Raw genomic sequence first — 26,265 nt, forward strand, 5'->3', positions numbered from 1 at the left:
GTACTAACACCCTTGTACCTTGTAGGTGTACAAAACACTGTGGGATCAGCTGTGACTGAATGAGATTATTTAAAAATTATTTTAAAATATCACAGCTGGTTTCAACCTTGTCCACCGGTTGTCTCGGCCTGTGGTGCAGCAGCGGTGGCTTCGGTCCCTGCTGCAGCTCTCTCCCCATCTTTCCCTTCCCACCAGACCTGGGGTTTGCCCACCATGGCTCTACTCTCTGCGGCTACCCAGTTTTTGGGAGCCAAGAATTCATTCTGTCTTGCTTTTGCTGCCCGGCATGCCAGCGCTTCTTCTACGAATTTGAAAAACACTTGGCCAGCCTGATACCTAAGGAATAGGCCAGAATCAGACAGCAACATGGCAAGACTGTGGTGGGCCAAATCACTGTGGACATGATGTATGGTGGCATGAGGAGCATGAAGGGACTGGTATATGAAACCTCAGTTCTTGATCCTGATGAGGGCATCCACTTCTAAGGCCATAGTATTCCTGAATGCCAGAAACTGCTGCCCAAGGCTAAGGGTGGGCAAGAACCCCTGGTTGAAGGTTAATTCTGGCTGCTGGTAACTGGACAGATCTCAACAGAAGAATAGGTATCTTGGCTCTCAAAAGAGTGGGCAAAGAGAGTAGCTCTGACTTCTCATGTAGGCACCATGCTGTACAACTTTATTACCAATCTACACCCTATGTCTCAGCTAAGTGCAGCTAATACAGCCCTCAACAGTGAAAGTAACTTTGCCCAGGCATATGCAGAGGGCATCAACTGAACCAAGTACTGGGAGTTGATTTATGAAGACTGTATGGATCTGATTGCAAAGCTATCTTGTATTGCAGGAAAGATGTACCAGAATCTCTACCGCAAAGGCAGTAGTATTGGGGCCATTGACTCTAAGCTGGACTGGTCCCACAATTTCACCAACATGTTAGGCTATACTGCCTGATGTTCAGTTCATGGAACTCATGCGCTTATACTTCACTATCCACAATGACCGTGAGGATGGCAATGTAAGTGCCCATACCAGTCACTTGGTGGGCAGTGCCCTTTCAGACCTGTCATTTGCAGCAGCCATGAATGGGCTGGCAGGGCCTCTACGTGGACTGGCAAATCGGGAAGTACTTGTCTGGCTAACACAACTACAAAAGGAAGTTGGCAAAGATGTGTCAGATGAGAAATTACGAGATTACATCTGGAACACACTCAACTCAGGATGGGTTGTCCCAGGATATGGCCATGGAGTACTAAGGAAGACTGATCCACAATGTTCCTGTCAGAGAGAGATTGCTCTGAAACAACTGCCCAATGATCTCATGTTTAAGCTGGTTGCTCAGCTATATAAGATTGTGCCCAATATTCTCCTACAGCAGGGCAAGGCCAAAAATCCTTGGGCCAACATGATGCTCACAGTGGGGTGGTGCTCCAGGTCTACGGCATGACAGAAATGAATTATTACAAGTCCTGTTTGGAGTGTCACAGGCACTGGGTGTGTTAGCACAGCTCATCTGGAGCCGAGCCTTAGGCTTCCCTCTAGAAAGGCCTAAATCCATGAGCACAGATGGTCTGATGAAGTCTGTGGACTGTAAGTCAGGGTAAAACTTGGAGACTGGGGGGAAATTGACTACCAGAAGATAAGGAAGCTTAATAATGACAAAAAATAGTATACTTTTGTTTCAGGGGACCTTTAAAGACTTAAGATTAGATTGTATCTGAGGCACTGAAAATAAGTTTGAATTTAAAATATAAATTAAGACTTTAACAGATCAAAAGTGGTCCCTTCTTCCTAACCAGCTCCCTTCCCCTGCCTGGGATGAGTTGCCCATCAGCCGTGGGATGACCAGGGCTAATGCATGCGACATGGGTTAGGTTTGGCCCCCAACATCTCTGCTGTAAGAATCTGTCCCCTCTTTCTCTGGGTTAAAGCAGGTTACAGACAATTTGCAGTCATTCTGGAGCTTTTGCTTCTACTCTGCCCAGCCCTCTAGGCCAGGAAACCAGGACCTTACCTCTGCTGTTTCCATGGAGATCATTTGGGATTATCAGCTCTGCCTAACCCTCTCCCATACTCATAGACACCTCCTAGTAAGACCTGTTGGGTAGCTGGACATACTTCTTTTTATGCTACCAAGTGACCATGAAGGCATGGCATTTCTTGTGTTTGCACCCAGTGTTTCATTTTATTTTCTTTTTAAAGCTATCTCATTAAAATTAAGGTCTGGAAGTGTTCTGTTTCCCACTACTTTGATACCTCTTTCCAGACTTGTTATACCTGTTCTGCTTCAAGCTGAGGATACCCTGGACCTTCCCCTCTTGGTCCCAATGAAAGACCTCTTTTAGTAGGTCTGTCTGATCTGTGGTCTTTCCCAGTCACTGAGATTTAACAGCATTTAATGTGAACTAAGGTTTTACTTCTGCAGAACTCAAGGTACTATCATCTGACCTTTTTCCTGTTAATATGCTAAGGGGCTCAGGAATGTCCAGCCCCTTCATGGTCTGGTCCCAGAGGTACAAGCATTTCCTGTAGAGCAGAGATGATTCAAGACTAAGTATGGTCTCCTTTGAATGTCAGGTCTATGGGCTGGGGACATTCAGTGTAGTAAGCCTCCCTTCTCATCCCCTTCCACAGAAAATGCTCCCTTATTTATCAATGTCTTTTTCCTGCCCCTTCCCCAAGAGCTCACAGTACAGTGTGTGTTTTAGAAGCCCCATTCACACAGGTTTTCAGTGACTCAGAATGCCCTATTGCCTTTTCTTTGAGAAAGGATTGAGATACATTCCTGCTGTGCCCCCTTCTCCCCTTGATGCTCCTGCCTGCATTTGTGTGGATCCCCAAACCACAGAACCACACTGTTGAGATGGACACACTGTAAATCCCTTGGTAACTGTCAAGTCATTATGCAGACTTCAAGTTGTTCTGTATAAAATTTTTAAAACTGTCTTTATTAACAATGCTTGTGGCTTCTGTTTTATCAGAGAAGCTGAGGTCTTCACCTTCACCTTGGATGGCCTCTTCTGGCTTCCATCGAAGACTCTTCAGCCTCCTGATACAAACTCACAGGGGACACTGCAGTGAGCTCCAGGCCTTCCACTGGATTCTCCAGATCTGCAGCACACAGACAGCCTTTTTCACTCTTCCATACCTGACCCTGTGGGCAGTCATTAAATGACTCAGTTCCACCACTCCCAGCGCAAAGGAAGGGGCTTCTGGGCCAACGTTCCACCCCTCTCAGGCCACTTGTAGGGGCTTCTGGGCTGCTGTTCCACCACTTCCAGCCCAGAGGAAGGGGTTTCCAGGATGTGGTTCCACAGAGGAGCTGAGCCATATGGGCACCAACAGCACCATCCCCCCATGGAAATGAGAAGACACATAAACAAGTCTCAAAACCAGACTTCCAGATCATCTAAAGCAACCCCAAAGGGAAATGAGATGGAACACTCTGATACTCAACCACCTGAATTCCCTGAACTGGCAACAAAAGAGGATCTGCAAAAAATGAAATCATAAATATTTTCTCAGATAACAGCAGAGATTGTGCCCATAATGCAAGACATGGTTAATATATCTAGAGAGGACATGGATAAAAAAAATAGAAGAGGTGAGGAACATGATGGAATCCCAACATAGGAAACAAATGGAATCCATAAAACAGATGCAAATAGATTTCCAGGACATGAAAAACTCCATTGAAAGTCTATACAGCAGAATGAGCCAATGTGAGGACAGAATTCCAGATATAGAAGATAAGATTGAAATTAGTGACCAGGAAAAGAAAAATTGCTTTAAAATTATAAGGGACCATGAGAAATCAATCCAGCAGCTGTTAGAAGATGCAAAGAAGAATAAAATAAGACTGATTGGGGTCAACGAAAAAACAGGAGTGCGTGCAGATGACATAAAAAGCAGTTCACAGAAGTAATGGCAGAGAACTTCCCAAGCAGGGGAAAAGAACTTGACATACAGATAAGTGAGGCATATAGGACTCCAAATAGCCTTGATCAAAAATATATGTCTACACATAGGCATATAATTGTTAAGATTCCAGAAACTCAACGGAACAAAGTTCTAAAGCAGTTAGAGAAAAGAAACAAGTCACATAAAAAGGAAAGCCCATCAGAATCACTGCAGACTTCTCAACACAAACCATCAAGGCAAGAAGAGCTTGGAGTGATGTATTCCAAGCCCTAAAAGCAAACAGCCTCCAACCCAGATTGATGTACCCTGCAAAACTATCTTTCAAAATGGATGGAGAAATAAGATACTTTCATAACAAAGAGCACCTTAGGAACTTCAAGAATACCAAACCAACACTCCAAAGAATTTTACACAATATCCTAGGAACAGACATTGAGGATCACAACCCCAGGAAGCAAAGCAGAATGAATTCATCTGGCATGACAAGAAAGTAAATGGAAAGGGGGAGAATCCAACAAAAAGAAAAAGTCATGGCAATGACAAGTCAATATGTTTCAGTTATAACCATCAATGTTAATGGTCTCAATGAACCAATCAAAAGAAACAGACTGGCAGAATGGGTCAAGAAGCAAAATCCAACAATATTCTGCATACAAGAAACACACTTAATTCAAAAGGAAACTCATAGACTGAAAGTTAAAGGGTGGAAAACAATACTCCATGTGATGGGAACCCACAAAAAGCAGGAGTAGCTATCCTCTTGGCAGATCAAGTAGATTTCAAACCAACACTGATTAAGAGAGATGAAGAAGGACACTACATCCTTGTAAAGGGAACAATCCAAGAGGAAGAGATGATAATCATAAATATCTATGCACCAAACACTAGTGCAGCCAACTATATAAAACAAATACTAACGGACATGAAAAATCATATATGCACTAACACAATTGTAGTGGGAGACCTCAATACCCCACTGTCACAAATAGATCAACTAGACAAAAAATAAGTAATGAAATACTCGAACTAAATCAAACTCTTGAACAAATGAACTTAACAGATGTTTACAGTGTTCCACCCCACAAAATTGGAATACACATTCTTTTCAGCTGCACATGGGTCATTCTCCAAAATAGACCACATACTCACACATAGAACATGTTTAAGGAAGTGCAAAGGAATTGAAGTTATCCACTGTATGTTATCAGACCATAGTGTGATGAAATTGGAGATCAATAACAAAAGAAACTGCAAAAATTACATAAACACATGGAAATTGAACAACACAATTCTGAATAACCAATGGGTCACAGAGGAAATTAAAGAGGAAATCAGACAGTTCCTTCAATTAAATGACAATGACAATACAACATATTGGAATCTATGGGACACAATGAAAACAGTCTTATGAGGGAAATTCATAGCAATGAATATGCATATTAGGAAAACAGAACGAGCCCAATTAAACAACCTGATGCTGAACCTCAAGCTCCTAGAAAAAGAAGAGCAGGACAAAACCAAAGCTCCTACAAGGGAGGAAATTATAAAGATCAGAGGAGAAATCAGTTCAATGCAGACTAAAAGAATGATACAAAAAATTAATGAAGCCAAGATTTGGTTCTTTGAAAGAATCAACAAAATTAACAAACCTTTAGCCAACCTTATTAGAAAAAGGAAAGAAAAGGCCCAAATCCATGCAATTAGAAATGAAAAGCGTGAAACGACAACAGACCCAGCTGAAATCCAGAGGATCATCAGTACCTACTTCCAGAACCTATACGCCAATAAGATGGAAAACAAAGAAGAAATGGACAGATTCCTAGATATGTATGAATTACTAAAGTTGAATGAAGAAGACCTAAAAATTCTAAACAACCCAATATCAACCAATGAAATTGAAAATGTAATTAAAACCTTATTAACTAAGAAAAGCCCAGGTCCTGATGGCTTCACTGCTGAATTCTACAAGTCATTTAGAGAGGAACTACTGCCATTACCCTTTAAACTCTTCAATGAAATTGAAAGGGAAGGAATACTCCCAAATTCATTCCTGGAAGCAAGCATCACCTTGATCCCCAAAGCAGAGAAAGACCCAATTTAAAAAGAGAACTATAGGCCAATCTCACTAATGAAAATGATGCAAAAATCCTTATTAAGATATGGGCAAATAGAATGCAGAAGATCATCAAGAAGATCATACACCCTGATCAAGTAGGATTCATCCCAGGAATGCAGGGATGGTTCAACATATGCAAATCAATCAATGTAATACACTATATCAATAGAGCTAAGGACAAAAACCATATGCTTATCTTCATAGACACACAAAAAGCATTTGACAAAATTCATCATGCATTTATGATAAATACCCTACAAAAAATTGGAATAGATGGTCTCTACCTCAAACTGATAAAAGCCATCTATGAAAAACCAACAGCCAATAATCATACTAAATGGTCAAAAACTGAAATCCTTCACACTCAAATCAGGAATAAGAAAAGGATGTCCACTATCACCACTCCTATTCAATATAGGTTTGGAAGCATTAGCCACAACAATTAGACAAGAGAAAGAAATAAAAGGAATGAAGGTAGGAAATGAAGACAAATTGTCATTATTTGCAGATGACATGATACTCTATGTAGTAGACCCCAAGAACTCCACCAAAAGTCTTCTAGACTTAATAACCAAATTCAGTAGAGTAGCTTGATACAAGGTCAACACACAAAAATCAATAGCTTTCCTCTACACCAATGACAGACTCACTGAGAGAGAAATAGGGCAAACAATTCCTTGCACAATAGCATCCAAAAAACTGAAATGCCTAGGAATCAACCTAACAAAAGAAATCAAAGACCTCTTCTCTGAAAACTACAGCACTCTGTAAAGAGAGATTGAAGACGATATCAGAAAATGGAAAGACATCCCCTGTTCCTGGGTAGGAAAGATCAATACAGTAAAAATGACCATACTTCTAAAACTGCTATATAGATTCAATGCAATCCAAATTGAAATTCCAGGAGCATATGTCACAGAACCTGAGAAAACAATCCCAAAATTCATTTAGAACAAGAAAAGACCCAGAATAGCAAAAGCATTTGTAGGTAACAGAGACATGGCAGGGGGTATCACAGTCTCCAACTTGAAATATACTACAAAGCTACTGTGATAAAAACAGCATGGGACTGGCAAAGAAACAGACCCAAGGACCAGTGGAACAGATTAGAAGATGCAGAAACAACTCCAGACACACTTAGTCATCTCATCTTCGATAAAGGAGCCAAACACCCTCACTGGAGGAAAGATAGCCCCTTTAATAAATGGTGCTGCAAAAATTGGGTTTCAACTTGGCAAAGATTATAACTAGACCTATATCTCTCACCATGCACTAAACTAAAATCAAAATGGATTAAGGATCTAAATATTTAAACAGAAACACTGAATCACCTGGAACAGAGGTTAGGTAGAACTCTTGAAGACATTGATGTAGGAAAAGATTTCATGAACAAAACCTCAGTTGCCCATGAACTAGCACAAACAATCAAGAAGTGGGATCTCTTCTTATTAAAAGGCTTTTGCACAGCAAGAGAAACCACCAGCAGTGTGAAGAGACAACCCAAAATGTGAGAAAAAATCTTCACCTACTCTTCCTCAGACAAAGGCCTACTATCTTGAATCTATAAAGAATTTAAAATGATCAGACCTCCCAAATTTAAAGACCCACCAAAAATGAGCATCTGAAATGAGCAGACATTTCTCAGACAAAGAAGTAGAAATAGTAAATAAACATATGAAAAAGTGTTCAACATCACTCATTATTGGAGAGATGCAAATGAAAACAATGCTGAGATTCCACCTCACTCCAGAAAGAATGGCTGCTATTATGAAATCAACCAATGACAAATGCTGGTGGGGCTGTGGGTAAAGAGGAACCCTGCTCCACTGCTGATGGGAGTGTAGACTGGTGCAACCACTGTGGAAATCAGTGTGGAGATACCTCAAAGAATTAGGTCTGGAAGTCCCATTTGACCCAACTGTTCCCCTCCTGGGTATTTCCCCCCAAAGAATTAAAAGCATCATACCGCAGTGATATATGTGTATACATGTTTATAGCAGCACAATTTGTAATAGCTAAAACTTGGAAGCAGCCCAAATGCCCATCAACTGGTGACTGGATAAAGAAAATGTGGTTCTTTTTATAAAATGGAGTACTACTCAGTCATAAAAAATGAGAAATTAGAGACATTTATATCTAAATGGATCCACATTGAGGTGATACTCTTTTTTTTTTTTTGGGTGCTGGGGATTGAACTTGGGTCTTTGCACTTGTGAGGCAGGCGGCGGAACCACTGAGCTAAATCCCCAGCATGAGGTGATACTCTTAAGTGAAATAAACAGGACCCACATGTGTAAATACTGAATAATTTCTATAGTGTGAAATAAGTGTAAATAAGGACTAAAGGGTATAATAAATAATGTGAAATAGGAAGAAAAAGGACAAAGGGGAAGGGGAAGTGGGAGAAGTAGGGGAAAGGAAAGAAGGGAATGGAATTAATATGAGAAAATGAAAAAATGGAAACAAAGTCTTTGTAATTAGGGAGGGAGGGTTTGAAGGGAGGGCAGGGAGGGGAATGAGGGAAAATAAGAACCAAGAGAGATTATGTAAAGGTGCAAATTTCCAATGATGAATGTCATTATATTGTATATCTAAAATGATCCAATAAAATAAAATTTAAAAAATAAATTAAAGAATAAATGCAAAAAACTAAATATCAAAAATATTGATAGACAACTGTAAAAAATTTTTTTAAAATGCTTCAGCCTGCTATTAAAATAAAATCACATCTGACTTGTATAATTTTATCCATTGGTCACTAAAAAAACAAAACCTACTATGAACTATATACACTTATTAGTTTATTCAAGAAAATTTAGGTCAAAAGAAGCACTCACCCTTTCAGTTAGTTATTCCAATTGCAAATCCTTCACCTCACAGTGAAAGTTGGGAACTAAAAGAGCTTTTTGCCAATATGTTCTTCACTGATCATTTACTGTAATCAATAGTCAATCTCTCTGCTTCAGATTAAAGAATAAAGCCAGACTTTAAAATTTTATTTTTACCAAATCTAAGATACACACATAAAAATGCACATGATATGCAGGGGGAGATAGGAGGGGAAGGAAAAATGGTATGGACACCACCCAGGAGCCAATGAAAACTAAAACTTTCAAGGAGCATGGCATGGGCTCTAGAAAGCTCTTAAAATTGGCTTTTCAATATTATTAAGAAGATTTGAGGAAACCAAAACCCTGAAAATCTCACCAAAGAGGAGTTGGTAAAGCAGAAAAATTTCTAGAAAGAGAATATCTATACTATCCAACAAATAGATATAAGTACCAACTCAATACTTGAAGTGTGGTTCATGCAGTCAAAAGAATTGAACTTTAATATTTTACAATTTTCAATTACTTTTTAAAATAGCACATGTTGCTAGTAACTATTTATTGAACTGCAGATCTGGAAGAAACATGAAAGACAATCATAATGAATACAGAGACAAGGAAAGATGTCAGACAAAAAGAGCATAATAAAAAATATAAAGTAGCTATGTAGACCACAGACTACAAAGATAATCAGTGTCCCTCAATAAGAATAAACAAATAGAATATGGCATGAATATTAAGTTATAATAGAGGATAACTTTCCTAAATAAAGGAGAAATTTACACTAATGATCTAAGGACACAGTGTTCTCTAATAAAATCTGGAAAAATCATAATAGAGAATTACATATTTTCTGGTCTTTAATGAACTTTAAAGATAAAATTTCTTCAAGTACCAAGAAAGAATAAGAAAAATTACATTTTACATGGAAGGAAATTGAGCTACTTTGTGATTTCATTATAGTACTGTTTATCATCAGAAGATACAAGATTTCTTCTATAAAATGATGAGGAAAAGAAACCGAGCCTATGTTTTACATTCTACCTATTGTCATTCAAATGCCACTGGCAAATATGAATTAATTTGGCAAATGTAGTACACATACAGCTATCTCACAAAACCTTTCTCATAATAAAATCTAATCAAACAGAAAATGAAGTGAAAGTCATTGTGAAAAAGACAAATTTAAATAAGCATGGAAACCATTGCTAAAAATGTAAATACATTTTAACTTAAAAGACAAATGATTCATTATACTAAATTATCTCAGGCCTGATATCCCAGAAATGTATTCTGAAGTTAGGATTCACATTTAAGTGATTTATTAAAGAAATCCTTGGAAGAAACATTGGTAAGAAAGTGGGAAAGGTGAATAGGAAAGAGGATGAAGATAGGCAAGTATGGAAAGATGGAATTTTGGACAAAACCGTAGCATGACATAGATGAGAATGTTTCATTAAACATGGCAGGTTGATTTACCTTTCCTCCCTCTGAAAAATTATAGTAAAAAAAGGAAAAAGGCACAAACCCATAGGATAAGTAGACTAGGAGAAGCAATAGAAAAGCTATTGGAAGGTAGATAGCAGGTGGAACAATTCCTGTTCTAGTCGTACTAGAGTAGCTGAATTCCAGCATTTATTCTAAAAAAAAAAACCCAAAAAACAAAAAACAGAAAAATCTAGAGAGATATATTAAGGAAATGTACAAATGTCTGCAGCAGATAGAAATGGCTTGAAACAAAGAAGGCACACACACATTCATTTCAGTTTTTTCTTTAAGGGCATTTTCCAAATCCTGATATAGGAAAAACTTGGTCAGGAAGACATCAGGCAAATTGAAAATAAAAAGATGGAAAGAGATACGTGGCGTAAACTCTAACCAAAAGAAAAGCTGAGAGACTGGAGTTACACAGAACAAAGGAGATTTTAAAGTTAAGTAGTATAAGAGATAGTGACAATGCATAAGAATAAAAGAATCAACTCAAGGAAGGCATAACAATCCTAACCTGGTATATACCATATAACGTGGCTTCAAAACACATAAAACAAATATTGGCAGCCTTACAAACAAAGATACACAAATGCACGATTACAGTTGAGGATATTAATATGTGTCCATCAGCAACTGATAAACAATAAGCAAACAACATAGGCATACAGAAGGGCTGGGTAAATAATCGATTTAGTTGACATATAGAATACTATATCTAACATATACTTCATTTAGTTTGGCAGTTTTTTCTTTAGGCACTTTAAACATGTTGCTCCACTGCACTATCATTTGTTGCCCCTCCTATTAACCTGTCTGTGTTACTCTATTTGTATCTACACAGAATGTACTCCCTTCCCCATCTATGCTTGTCACTTAACTATCCACCTTGATTATGATAAACCTTCATATAGTTTTCCTTGTCGTTCTTTTCTTTCAGTTTCACCGAGCTCCATAAGACAGCGGGATTACAGTTTTTACCAATTTTAGAGGATTTTCATGCACTTCAATCTTTCTGCAAATAATTTCTCTATTTGGATTCTTCCATCTCTTCTGAGGACTATGATTACATCTACAGTAGGCCACTCGAAGTTATAACTCCACTCACTGGTGCTCTGTTTTGGTTTTTTTTTTCCATTTTTTCCTTTCTGTGTTTCCCTTTGGGTAGTTTCTATCTATATGTCTTCATATTTACTAATTTTCTCTTTTGTAATGCCTAATTTACCATTAAAACCATACATTGTATTTTTCACTTCAAACGTTTTAGTCTGCAACCTTAAAAATTTAATTTGGACCTTTTAAAAACATTTTTCTTGTCTAAGAAATCTGTCACTGGAGGCAATTGTGGGTTAATTTGATTGGCTTATTTTATTTTCATTATGAGTCATATTTTTCTGTTTATTTGCAAGGCTTGTTGCCAGACACTACAAATTTTACTTCGTTGGATGAGGAAATTGTCTCCGTATTCCTACAAATGTTCTTGTGCTTTGTTGTGGAACAGGGTAAGTTATTCGGAAGCATTTTAATGCTTTTGTGATTTACTTTTAAGATTTGTTAAGCAGGACCATAGTAACGTTTAGTCTAGGGTTAATTTTCCCTACTGTAGAAGCAGAATTCTCCCAACTACTCTACCCACTCTCCTGTGAATTACATATGAAGTTCCCCAGTCAGCCAGTCAAGTTGGGAGAAGATGCATGCATCCCGGATCTGTGATCTCTGTGGATGTTTTCCTCTGGTCACCTATAGTGGTTCTTTCTGTGGCTTTGGGTAATTTCCTTACATACATGTGCTGAAAAGTGACTGCGTGGAGGAGACCCTCCGAAGGTCTCCAGAGTTCCCTCTGTCCAGCTCTCCATTTTTTAGCAGTCCAGCTTACTTGGATCCCCTGGACTCTCATCTCCTTTTCTACTCAAGGAAACCACTGGTTTCTGTTGTGTTTCCTGTACTGTGTTGAAGTGTGGAAATTTCGCTGACTCAATTGTAGTGTCCTCTTCACTTGTTTTCCAGCTCTTGGGAGTCATTGGTTTTCATTGTCTGATGATCAGTACCCTGAAAATTGTTGTTTCCTGTGTTTTTTCCAGTTTTTTTTTTTTTAAAGCTTTCTCAAATAAAAGGGTGAATCTGGTCCATATGACTCTATCTTGGTCTGAAGAAGAGGATTATTTTCCCCTAGCATTTTGGGTTAGGGTGGAAGAGATATAGTCCATTCTATTTCTTAGGCCATATAAAGCCTAGATGTTTTAAGGTCTGCACATATACAGAGATTAGTGGCAGGGAATTTAGACAACTTCGCTATACAGAGACTTTAAATTAAAACCATTGCTTTTAGCTCTGTACTCTCCATCCCATACACCACCACCTTATCTCCCGCTCAAGATTTCTGAAGACTAATTGAAACCTCTTCAGTTGGATCCTTCTCCTTAAACTCTCTAGACTGTCACAATGGGCTCCAGCTCATTCCTATAGCTGCTTCTCTTCCAGGTGTTCACTGGTCTTTCACCTGATCTCTCTCTCTCTCTCTCTGTCTCTCACATTGGGGATACATCCTGTTGAAATTTCTACACTTCTGTTTAAATCAGCATGTGGTCTACCTGCCATTAAGACTACAAAACACCACTTTTATGTTTTTAAAGCTGGTCAATTCTCTTAACATCTTATATGTTTATTTTTATTCAGGAAATCAATCAAATTATTGAACAGTTCAAAACAAACCAGAGCAATCTAATGCTTATTTGACCTTGTCCAATTTTCATTATAGGGCCATTGACTTTTATTACTATACATATATTTATACATATATTTGAAGTCACTGAACTATAAAACATTATTAAAGTCTAATATTTTATGCAATACTTGAAACAATTGCAACTAAAATTCGTGAGTTAATTTACTTAAATTATTTAAATCAATTAATTAGAAATTAATATAAAATTTCTACTTGCAACTGGCTGAACATATGCTATTTTTGTTCTTGCCACGTGGTGGCACCACTTTAATTAATAATTGCAGATACTATGCTCTAATAGAATTTAGCCGAAATTATGTACCTTTTGAACAGCACTGTCTTCAGAAATGAATCACTAGCCTAACCTGTGATCAACCAGTTTGTATACCTGACCAATGTAATTGACTGAACTATTGAACAATCAGGACTCAACTACCAAGGTGCCCTAAGGATCCCTCACTGTGGGCCCTAGATGTTTCCTAAAAGTTTTTGCTATCAGCTTTCAGAGATATCCCTAATGCAAAAGCAAAGAAGGCACAAATTATAGTGTTCTTTTCACCTAGGTGTATAATTCTGAGTCAGCTAAGAGCACTTACATTGTGTGAAACTGAACTTTGAGAAATTAAAAGGAACCCCAATCAGTAATCAAACATCATCAGGGAAAATATTATAAAATATCAGAGAGGATGGAGATATTGTACCTTTGTATTTAAGACCATTAGAGGCAATCAGTAAACAATTTGATTGCGTGCAAGAAATATTTATTTTGTGTGTCATCTGCCCCTCCTCTTACCTATTAGGGCCTTAAACACTGAGGGTCTTTTCACGTTGCTTCTTCCTCTCCATGAGAAAGAATAATATTTTTGGAAAGCCTTTTGTGTGCCAAGCACCATGCTCTGTGTTTCTCATATTTTATGCCATTTAATTTTGACAACTATCTAATGAGATAAGTACAATCATTCTAATTTTGTAGATTAAGGGGGCTCACTTAATTAGACATTCCTTTAGCAAAGAACAGAGTCAGGGTTTAAACCTGAGTCCTTTGTGTCCCATAGCCCACACATGGTCCTTTGCCCCAAGAAGTTGCCTTGTTTCTGTTGAATATGTGCACACTTCCACCTTCCACATCATTCATTTTCCAGTCTGCATTGACTTCTCACCCTTAACTATATCTGACAATTTTCTGCTAGAGATAATCTATTTATTCCTTAATTATTTACCATTGTTTAAAAATAATGATGAAAGAGCCCAGAATTTCTGTTGCTGTTTATTTCCCTGACTAATTTGCACTTTGCCCCTTAGAAAGTTCTGGGGTTTTATTTGAAAGATCAATGCTGCGAGGACTAAATTCAAAGCATCCTGACCATCTTAGTATGGAAGAGGGGAAACTGAAGTCCTTAATTTATCCTGGGGGGCTGGACATCAGATTAAATAGGAGATCTTTAGATCCTCTGGGACCATGGAGATTATTGAGTCCAAATAACTAACTGAACTTGAATTCATTCTGCCATTTGCTAACTGAGCAGTTAACCACCTTTTTTTTTTTTTTTGGTATACTTCCAATATTAGAAAACTCTACAGCCCAAGAATTGCTTTCAGTCTTGCATAACTATGACTGTTCTTTATATACTGAGGTATGGACCATCACTAAAAAGGTGGAAGTGGGCGGGGGCTGACATTCCTGAAGATTTCCCACTTGGTCACAGCTGGTCAGATCTGCGTCAAAATCTATCCTTGGGGACAAGGAATCAGGAGGACTTTTGGCAGACCAGATGTTAGAGGAGAAAAGAAAAAAAGTCATGCAGACATTGTGGGCTTAAAACTTGTAAAATGTATTTTTACTTGTATTTTAATGTAATTATCTGGTTCAATTTGAGGTGGGATATAAGGGTAGCTAAATGAGCTCTAAGTAAAATTTTTTAAACTATTGAAATCAAATGACTGCTGAAGATACTTAAGAAAAAGTTCATTAGTACAAATCCGTAGTCATAATTCTGCTGCATGTTAACCTATTTTCCTAGATTATGTGTATACACAAAACTATATGATTAATTTGAAGCCATCAAAAGTGTCTGGAAAAAACATCTATGATAAGCATACCACAATGCTGTTACAAAATTTTCTTTCCAATACAGTATCTAAAATAATCACTTCCACAAGAGGGCGCCAGTTGATATATTAATCTCAGAACACACATTTGGAATCTCAATTTTGAAATGAGTTGTGACATTTTATATTTATGTAGTTACACCCAAATATTTTAGCATAATTTACATAGCACACTTAGGAGGATTACCTTTGTTGTTACTTTCTCCCTGAAAAATAGCATTTTAGAGTATAGAAAGGTACAGTTTTTATATGTATATATTTGTGTGTGTGTGTATATATATATATATATATATATATATATATATAAATTTGAGATATATAGTTCATTTTGAAAATAAATGCTAAAATTCATATTAGAAATATGAATTCATCCTATCAGTAGTTTTACATCTTTCTGAAATAGTAATTTTGGGCAAATACGGCTTTGGAAAATATTTGCAAATGTTTGTGGGAACAAACCTAAGAGTAGAAGCCCTTTGCAATATTATGAGATATTGCTAGATTCATGGGTGTCTCAAATTTGGCAGAACCTCCAAAGTGTCCATTACTGCTCTTTGGAAATGATCAGTGAATCTGTTCTAGCTTAGTCCTAGCATGTACATCCTAGCCACATATCAATGCATCCACACAAATACATACAGACATATATACATGGACATACACACTCATATATACATGCTCATAAATACATATGTACTAACCAGGGCTTAGGACAGTTCAAAACATGAGTCTCCTCACCCTCCATCTTTCACACTGGCTTTTCCATTTGCTATACACAAAGAATAGTAGAAGAAATGGCAGGAAATTCTGCTTGCTTCTGGCATAATAGTCTAATTGGTCCCTTCTATGAAGTGTAAGGAGAAGCCTTCATAATTTAACATGTTTCTCCATAGTATTGCTCTATGAGCAGAAAAAAGAGAAGTGCTTAGAGTATTATTTATTAAGCACCTAATTATGCCACCTATTATGTAACAAAAATCATACTGGGCACATTCGATTTTATCTTCTTAACAATTCAACGATATATGTATTATAAATACTCTCATTTTATAGTTGGGAAAACTGACTCTCAGAGAAGTTAAGTACTTATCCCAGGTTCCTTGGATCCAGGACTGTCTTATTCCTAGTCTCCAAATGTTTTTTCTTCATGCCTCTCTGACTAGCGATAGCTCCACTACATTGCCAAATCCACAATGTAGACTCAGGTAGTAGTGTGTATCTCATGCTCTAGGTTCTGTTTGGATGTGGTTGGATCTGGGAAATGTATGATCTTCTTTGACATAACCCTAGAAGATGGAGAAAGGATGAAGAGAAATTATTTCCAATTTTCAATTGGCCCTCAGAGTGGCACCAGCTATCCCTGAGAACTGTTATATAGTCAGGAACAAGCAAATTACCCAAGTCACATTCTAGGACATTTATGGAGCAACTGGGAAAGTTGGAGAAACTGGGTATCTTGTTATGACATGAGCATAGGGTCTCTCTGCAAGGGCTTTGCAACCCTCTGTCTACCATTTCTTCAATAAGAGAAAACAGAGTGGAGCTGGTGCTTCCATAGGGCCTGGAGCCAGATCTTTCCATCCACACTTTTAAGGTTGAGACAGTGTTCTTCAATGTCTGAGTTCTCTGTCACTCATAACCAGGGGTACCATAGCTGATTCATCCAGCTCAAACAGAACAGGGTAGCAGAGTACTCAGCAGAGTTTTCTCAGACTTGGCACCAAGGTTCAGAACAGAGGACAAGACATGTGCAATTGTGAAGTTCCTGCATTCTGAAAACAGGGACTAACAGCAAACTAGACTCTTCCTCAGGGTCTGCGATGAGTCTGAAGAATTGAGCTACCACACATTTGTCCCCATTTCCAGACTTTATAAAGAAAGGAGTGGGGAGAGGAATGGGTAAAACTTAGTGGATTCCTTGTCCTGGGGGGAACTGTAGAGTTTAGGTGACAGCTGATTCACTTGTTTTCCCTGAAGGGAAGAAGGCACTCCCCTCATCAAGGCAAGTGACAGGGAGGTTTCAGGAGAAGAGCTCAGAGGCCAGGGATGTTTGGATTCACTCTCAGTGGAAGGCAGACACTAGATGTCTGCTTAAACCGTCCTGTCTTATTTGTTTCTGTGCCTCAATGAGTGTAGGGGAAACAGCTCAAAAGAGATAACAAGAAGGAAAGAGAGTGGCCCACCCCACCACTAATTTGTGGCAAAATGAGAGAGTTGACTGTGTTGAAATTAGCTAAGTTTCAAGTGTCTTACCCTGCTTGTGGTGGAAACGTCTCAAGCCAGAGAGTCCAACTAACAAGAAGCTGTGGGGTGATGGCATGAGCTAATGTTGGGTGGAAGAGATGAAGTCAGAGCTGAGTACCCTGGGCAGGCAGTCCTGGAGTGCAGGGGTCCTACAGGGCCTTCTGAAAAACCTGCACAGACCACACAAGAAAGATCACAAGGGAGAGAAGGGATTTAGATCAAATTTGAGATTGATACTCTAAAATAAGTGTAATGAGTTTTAATGGTTCAAAGTGACTGGAAATTTATGGGATATATCCCAGATGGTATTAAGTGACAAGAAATGGAGAATGGATTAGGCATGGTTGAAGGCAGTGACTGGAAGAAATAAAATCTTTATATATTTATACTACACTGAATTGAAACTGTTACTGACTCTAATGGGATATTACAGAATTTCTCTCTCATCAGAAAGACATCAGAAAATGGCCCAAGAGGCACCAGAAACTTTGGCAACAGGTCAGAGGGGACATGGCAAATGCAGCAGCAGGACATCTGCTCACTGCTGTGTTAAAGGCTATTTTAAGAGCCTTCCATAGAAGAGATTGAAGATGAGAAGGCTGACCCTAGCAAGGGAAGGCAGAACATATGTTCAGTGGTTACTCAGGTGGCATTAAACTGGATAATCAGCAAACATCAATTCAGATTCTTATTTTGAGAAGATATGAGAAATCGGTTACTCTTTCTTGTGTGATAGTCATGTATTTTATTCTTTTTCATCTTTGGAGATACTGTTGTTGTTTTTATTTTAAATTTAATTCTATAAGATTGTTCTCATTATCCTTAATAATTATTTAAGGGCATTGAGGAACCCTGGAATAATTCTTGGAAGAATGATGCCATATGAGTGAATGACAATATAAACCATAGGTGCTTCACTCAAATACCTAGAAGGATCCAGCAGGCAAGGAACCTGCCTGAGGGTGGAATAGACTAGGTGGAGTGGTGGAGACCTACAGAACACTTTGTCAAATGATACAGTCACTGTTCCATTCCAGCTGAAAGTTGCCATGTGAGCATGCATACCTGGTTTACCCAAGTCTTTCAATTTTTCAAGAGAAATGAACAATTCAAATTTTTATATAAATCTCATCATTTCTAAGCATTGGGAACTACTCAAAAATTAAAGCACTATCTGGGCCAAATAAAACACATCTGTGAGCTGATGTGACTGGTAGGTTGCCAGCAAACTCTGGCATAAGTAATGGGAGAAGGTGGTCAGAACTAAAATATAGAACAAAAGCTCTGGGCCTGTCAATCATTACTGTGGCTAAAATGAGCTCTGGACCAGAGGCATTGCTCAGACTGGAAATAGGAACTTTGTAGGAGGTCTGAGGAATACAGAAAGCAAGACAAATCCTACTAATGCTAAAGAATGAGGCATCGATTCCCCTAAAATGTTGTCACCCACCACAGGGAGCATGCAAACTACAGAAAGATTCATCTCATGCACCACTAGGAATATTCAAGGAGACTGAGTTCCAACAAAAGCCAGAACCTACTTTAGTAACATATGATTGGGTGTGTTGCTGGTAAGACCAGAAAGATAAAAGTTAAGAAAATGGACTAAGAGATACAAAAAATTTCTCAACACTAGAAGTGTCAGAAATGTTTTGGAATAAGAAAAAATTACAAGTTTTCTGAAGCTTACAGAAAAAGTTTTTAGAGCCAAAAGGTGGAATGTCTTCATCTTTGGATAGTGTCATTTGGCTATCTTGGGTGGTGGCAGATTGGGGAAATAGTGGTCCATGTACAGAAATGAGATCAAAGCCAGTTATGAGTGGTTCTGAGAAAAATGTCATACCCATGATGAGATAAGCATCGTGATTCAACATCTAAGTCAGACTGGGCTGGGTATATATATTTTTAAGACAATAACACCTAGTTTTTGCAGCCCTCAATTGGCTGTTTCCTTATTTATGAACTTGACCTCTACAATTTGTTCTCAATGTAGAAGTCAAAGCAATCCTTTTAAAACTTAAATCCATCACATCACTCTTCTGCTAAAAGTTTCTTCATGGCTTTCCATCTCACTAGGAGTAAATGCCAATGCCCTTAATATAGACAACAAGGCCCCCGACCTGGCCCCCAGCTCTGTCTTATCCAGTATCATTGCCTTCAACCCTGAAGACTTGCCCATTCTGGTCCAGCCAGCCACAGCAGCCTCGGCCAATTCCTGAATACATCATACTCAGGATCTTGGTATTTCCTGTTTCCTCTGAGCAGCTCTTCTCCTGCACACTACAGTTCATTTCCTCCACACATCCTTCAGGTCTTTCTCAGAGCACATTCTCAGTCAGGGCAGCCTTCACCAACCACCGAGTGCCAAACAGCAGCCCCCCTGTGTTATGCTTACTTTTCTCACATCACTTATTTCTACTGGTAGATTTTTTCCTGTTTGTTTATTTATACTTATTTCTCCTCAGTAGAGTGCAAACTTCATTAAGGTTTTGTTCAATGATTTATCTCCAAAGCCCAAAACAGTGTCGCATGGAAAGGATACTTGTGAGCATTTGTTGAATGATGGAATGAAGAAAGGATGGAAGGAACTAAGGAAACTTTCAATATCATCTGGGGAAATTAACAGTCATAGGTTAGGGAACTTCTTAGACACTTTTGAAAGAGATTTGGAACCTTGAGCTATTTCCAGAATTTAAAAACGTATGAGTATCCTAGTCTATTCCTCCAATGTGATGAGTAATGTTAGTGACACTTAGTTGAAAGGATGGGTGGTTGCTTTCTGGAAGAAAGGCAGGCTGACTCCTTGAAACTGTTGAAAGATCAGAAAGGAGAAGATAGGATTCCAGGCTTGCACGAAGCCTTGGCTCTGAACTTGGCTAGTACAAGACCCATATGTGGGTTTACAACTGAGAGGACATTATGTCTAAAAACTGTTACTGAGATTGTGCCAGAATCTGTAATCAGGACCTATGACTTTTCTACATTTCTTAACTTAAAAAAAAGTCCATGATTTTGATATATTTCCTCAGAGTGCTGACTGTCATCAAGATCTAGTAGTGACAGCAGTCTTTGGGGATTACTAAGGGCTTTTTAATTTGCTGAGCATTTCTTACACTTTTGTAACACATATTTATAAAACATATTTGGGGAAGAGAAACATTGGAAATACTTTCTCCCGGATTATTTCCCAGCCCTCTTTCTTTAAGGTCATGAATATATCGACCTGTACACATATAGATTGTAGTATATATTTCTCCTCATCGAGTCATTTGTCCTCAACCACTCTTTACTGCTAAAGTGGGTAAAAGAGGCCAGACATAGGATAAGTAATTTAATTCATTACTTAATATTAAGCATTAAAGGTGACATTAATCAAACAACCCCAACTAGAAAAGGCCAAGGAGCAAAAATGTCACCCATATTGCTATAATAAATGCCTATATTTGTGATGATCAAGGAAGGACTTAACATTTTTAAGATGTAAACTTGATTAATGTTTTGAATTTTAACTTTATTTAGTTTCACAAGTTTTTCAAGTCCTCATGTAAAAAACAGCTTTGTTTTTAGAGTAATTTATTTTAATTCAAGTTTAATAAATTCAAGATGGGGAAATGACTCAAAAACAATAAAATGTGTTCTTCTAAGTAAGTATATTGGGTTATAATACAAAGACAACATGGGAATAAAGCCACAAAGAATACAATTTTTAATTAGAAATATTTTATGGGACTAGTCCTCCTTGTAGGATACATGAAATTATGTGCCCAGTTCCCATTCAATATATGAAAAACAATGTATAAGAGCTTACCACACACAACAGTCAAAATGTGCCTTGTGACGAAAAAGTTGTTTTATTCTTTGCAATCAACCAAAACCCCATTTAGGTTGTCCTGTACCTCAATGAATCTATTCATGACCTTCATAGTGATAGAATACTCTATTCTTTGACTCTAATGAGTCCTGTCTATTTCACTACTTCTCAATTCTGTTGCTTCTAATCTACTTTATATTTTAGAAACTTGTTATCCATCTCTTTTATTCACTAATGTACTCATTTAGAAAAAATTGTGTGAGTGCTTATTTGATTCTTCATATCCATTAATGTTTGTTTTATGTTGTTGAGTGTGCTGGTATTTGGCACATGTATGATTATTATCTCTTCCTTTTGGATTATTCCCTTAATAAGGATATAGTGACCTTCTCTGTCTCTTCTGATCAGTCTTGGCTTAACATCCACTTTGTCTGTAAATAGAATAGCTATCCCTGCTTGTTTCTGCGTTCCTATCACATGGAGTATTGTTTTCCATCCTTTAACTTTCTATGAATTCCTTTTTGGGTTAAATGTGCTTCTTTTATGGAGCATATTGTTGGATCTTATTTCTTGATCCATTTTGACAATCTGTTTCTTTTGATTTGTGAATAAAGACCATTTACACTGATGGTTATAACTGTTATGTATTGACTTATCCTTGTCATATTATTTTACTGTTGTTGGTTCCCTTTCTTCTCTGTTTAATTACCTTCCTTGATTGGTAGATACATTCTATTGGGATTCATGGAATTGCCATCTTTGTTGTCACCTTGACTAAAGTAGTCCAATCAGTAATAACAATAACATCAAGCACAGTTTAGAAAATGACAAACTGTGGTTAACTATTAATTTGCCACCTTTAACCATAGGCACAAACTTATAGCTATAAAACAAAATATAAAACAAGTCAGAAAATTATATACAGTAAATATCCCCTCAATAGAGCAATTTTACCCTCGGGAGGGAATTTAAAATAGATAAGAGGAAAAACTGCAGAAATCAACAAAAAGAAAGAGATCAGAAGGAAGGCTGAAAGACAAAGGAAAATTAACCAAGCTTTGGGAAACTGGTGAAAAAGACAGGAGAGAAAGAAAGTAGAAAAAAGCAAAAACAAGAACTAAAGAAAACAAAAGAAAAAAACAATGTTCACTCATGAAAAAACAATCAAGAAATAAAACAAAAGGAAAGAAAAAAGAAGAGATTTCTCTGTGATTTCAAGCCTGTGGTTATTTTCCGGGGTCTACAGTTTTATGCTAGAGTCCAGTTCAGAGCGTGTCTTCACTGTGGCTGCTAGATAATCTCAGCAAGCCTACAGTAGGATTACAATGAGGTGCTGGATAATTCTGGCAAGCCTGCAGTAGGAATAGAGTGGGGGTGCTGATTCTGGTGTTTTCAACTCTACAGACTTGCAGGCTGATCCTGGCCTCTGGTTGTGGGGTTGGGTCCTGAGGTGTTTACCCTGTAACACTCTGGGTGTCTCTTGCTGGCGTGACCTTGGCTCCCTAACCCTGGACATTTCCTGCAGTTGTCCCTCACCCAGGCCCTGGGAGCCCTGAGATGAAGCCAACCAATGGCTGCTCTAAGCTCTGGGTTCAGTTGGCCTCTCCCTAAAATGGCATCAGCCAAGCTCCCTTTCCAGGGGACACAGAAGTCACTTGGACTAGAGTCACTTAACAGCTGTTGTAGTGCACAGCATCCACTGCTCTGTTCTACCGGTGCGTTTCTCCCTGGAGACTTCTGGAGTCACCCCCTCCCACTGTGTCGAGCCTCCTCTCTCCTGCTGTGAGCCGTAAGTCAGGGAGAAAGTGCAGTTTACCACCTCATTTTTCTGCCTTAAGGTCTGTCTCCTCACTTTCCCTGGGGGCTTCAGTTCTCCCTTCGGATTCTTCCTGGGTCCTGAGGATAGGCCCTCAGGCCCTCCCTCCTTCTTTTCTTGTCTAAGATGTCTGTCTTAGGACCTTTGCTCCAGTGGGTTGTTCATCCTGAGATGCTCTTTCTCCACATGGACCATCTCTCCCAATATTCTTCAATCTTTCCTCAAATCTCACCTTCTTTACTAGGCTTCAACCCTTGAATAGACCAGCCCAATTCTTGTCCTCAATGTTTCCAGTACCTTTATCCTATTTGTCTTAATTCTTTCACACTTATCATCACATAATGCACCATATAATTTATTTATTATACTTATTCTTATTGTATGGTTGTCTTTGAGTCAGGATTCTCCAGAGAAAACCAATAGAAATAGGACTTGTGTGTGACTGTGTATATGTTTGTGCGTGCTGAGAGGTAGCTACAAATACACACATATTTATTTTTTTGTTTGTAGGACTGGCTCACATAATTGTGGGAACTGACAAGTTCACATTTTTCAAAGCAGTCTGGGATCAGGGAAGAACTGGTGTTGACAGTTTGGTCTGAGGGCCACGTGGAGACAAAATTCTTTCTTCTTGAGGAACTTCAGTCTTTTTTTTTTCTTAGACCTTCAATTGATTGATGGGCCTATCCATATTAGTGTGGGCAGTCTGCTTTACTCTAAGTCTATTGATTTAAATGTTAATCACCTGTAAAAAAACTGCTTTCACAGCAACAGCAATATCTATAAAATTAACTATCATATTCTCTTTTCTAAAATATAAGGTCCTTGAGGAAAAACATCTTTATTTTGTTTACTTACATATCTCAAGTATCTAGAAGTATTCCTAGCATATGGTTAGTGTATATGTTAAATGAATTAATGAATAATGATTGAGTCTTAAAAATATAAAAATCTGGCAGGAATGCTGCTACAGTGATAGGAGGTTGGTGGGGTCAGTCCAGAAAGCTCCCTGAAGGATGTGTGTTTTACACATAGTTTTGCAAGGAAACTGGAATGTAATTTGGCAAAAGAAAGAGTGAAGAAACTCCATGAAACCAGAGGGATGTGTATTTTGGCTCAAAGTGAGGAGAAAGGAAAGCGTGCCCTCTACAACAGTCACATCTTCTGTAAATAAAAGGGGTATTTTTCAATTATCCCTGAAAAACTAAACACTTCCTTATTATTTGTTGAAGTTCCAAAACTTCATTTGACTGTCTATAGTAGTCAGAATTGTGGTCTCTGGAACATTTGAACGTTTTCCAAGCGAAATAAAGCACTTATACAAAGCAGATGCATGCAACATAACCTTCACTCATGATTTTCCTGTGCCCACAAGATCATTGAAAGTAGAAACTATTACTCAGATCAATCCAGCACTTAAAAGTCAAATACAATTTGACGACCACAGGTACCAACCAAGCCTGGGCAATTTTCTGCAGAGACAAGCACAATCTCTGGGCACACCTGCTGTCAAAGTCACTCAGCTGTACAATTCTCCTCCACCTGACCCTGATGAGGGTCTGGGAGAGTCCCAGGCACCAATTATTTTTACTAAAAACTAGAAACTGCAGAGAAACTAGAGAAGGTGTTTCTGAAAAACTAATGATTTTTCACTGTGACTCATTTAACAAATATATTTAAAAAGCAATTTCTGGTAATCTTGGTCCAGTTGTAAGTTTCTCTGCCTACCTATCTACCCCTACTTTCTTTATTTATTATGGTCTAATGTTTTTCACACTGTAATTATTCATCAGCAACCAAATTCTAATAGGAATGTATGCCACCCTTCTGATCCTTGAGGCAAGGTCAGAATGAACTGCTTGCTGGATCTGGAGACTGCTAATCAATGACACATTAATTCTAATTGCCCTTTAAACACAAGTGGTTGTAAATCTTTCAGTGATCACAGTTTAGAAAGTGGTCTTTATTTTGTTTGTGTTTGAGAGATTGCAAAGGCCTTAAACTTCTCATGGGATAAACTGCCAGATTTGTATTTAACCTTTGATGAAAAAATAATCCCCAACTCAGGCTGTCTGGACAGGCAATGATATCTCTAAATATTTTTAGTCTTCTTTCTATAGTTGTAAACAATATTAGAACAGATCATAGAACTACAGAAGAGCTAATTTATAAGATATAGTCATTCACCCATTCATTTATGAGACATTTTTATTTTGACTATTTGTAGATTTTTATTTAAAAATCTGAGTATTAATACATAAACATATACTTAAAACATTAATTCCAAATGTTAATACTTACACTTTGAAGAGAAGGGAATGTATAATCAGAACATATTGAATCCCATTTTCAATATTGATTTCTAAAAAATACTCAAGTAGATTTGAAATATGTTTTACAGAATTTGTTAGCATTTTCTGTCAATTGTTAACTGTTTTATTGAGGAAAGAACAATGAGCATTCTAGTGCAATTGAACATGTGAAAAGTTATCTAGAAATTTTTCTGTAACTTAATAAAGATAAATGTATATTAGTAGTATATGGAAAGTGATAGCTATCCATTACTAGAAGGACAATCAAATTTATTTCTTCCAGAATCAGTAGAAGCCCAAAATATATTTTCTGATCCTCTGGGCAGTCTATGTCTAAGATAAATTCCTGTCTGGCTTTTATAATTCAGCCTCATTTTTGGAGCATATTGTATTATTCATCACATATCACTTGCATCTGAAAAATGAAATCCAAGAAAGAAAAAAGTTTAAGAAATCGCATTTAAATTGTTTGCCTAAAAACAAGAGGAAATGGTGAGTATTGTACTGGCACTTGTATAGTCTCTTTTCTTTTTCTGTTTTTGTCTATTTGATATCAGATATCAACCCTGCTCACTCTTTCACTGGAAATTTGTTCTGTATAATGGAAAACTACTATCACCAATCTTTTAGAAATAATCTACAGATCCAAAAACTCTTTGGATACAGTTTATAGCCATATAGCCTCTTACTCAGCACCTTCCTGAAAAATAGTAAACATTTCTGCAGGTTTTACCTAGAAAGTCATTGTCATGGGAACTCAGTAAATATTTGAATTTCTCCAAAGTTAACTTATATTTTGATTAGTATGTCATGTTATTTAAAGTTTAATTGGTGTTACCTATTTCTTTTTCTAATTGGAAAGTCTTAGGAAACTAAAAATAATAATTTTTGTACTGGGA

General features: G+C 37.7%; 1 pseudogene; it reads left to right on the forward strand.

The window, feature by feature from the left end:
* The first annotated feature begins 213 nt into the window (after positions 1-213).
* LOC101700769 (citrate synthase, mitochondrial pseudogene) lies at positions 214-1,737 on the forward strand (annotated as a pseudogene).
* The last annotated feature ends 24,528 nt before the right edge of the window (positions 1,738-26,265 follow it).

The sequence above is a fragment of the Heterocephalus glaber genome, unplaced genomic scaffold (genome assembly GCF_053883595.1).
Source record: "Heterocephalus glaber isolate CG9 unplaced genomic scaffold, H.glaber_assembly_v1.0 deba00001538, whole genome shotgun sequence".
Classification (NCBI taxonomy): Eukaryota; Metazoa; Chordata; class Mammalia; order Rodentia; family Bathyergidae; genus Heterocephalus; species Heterocephalus glaber.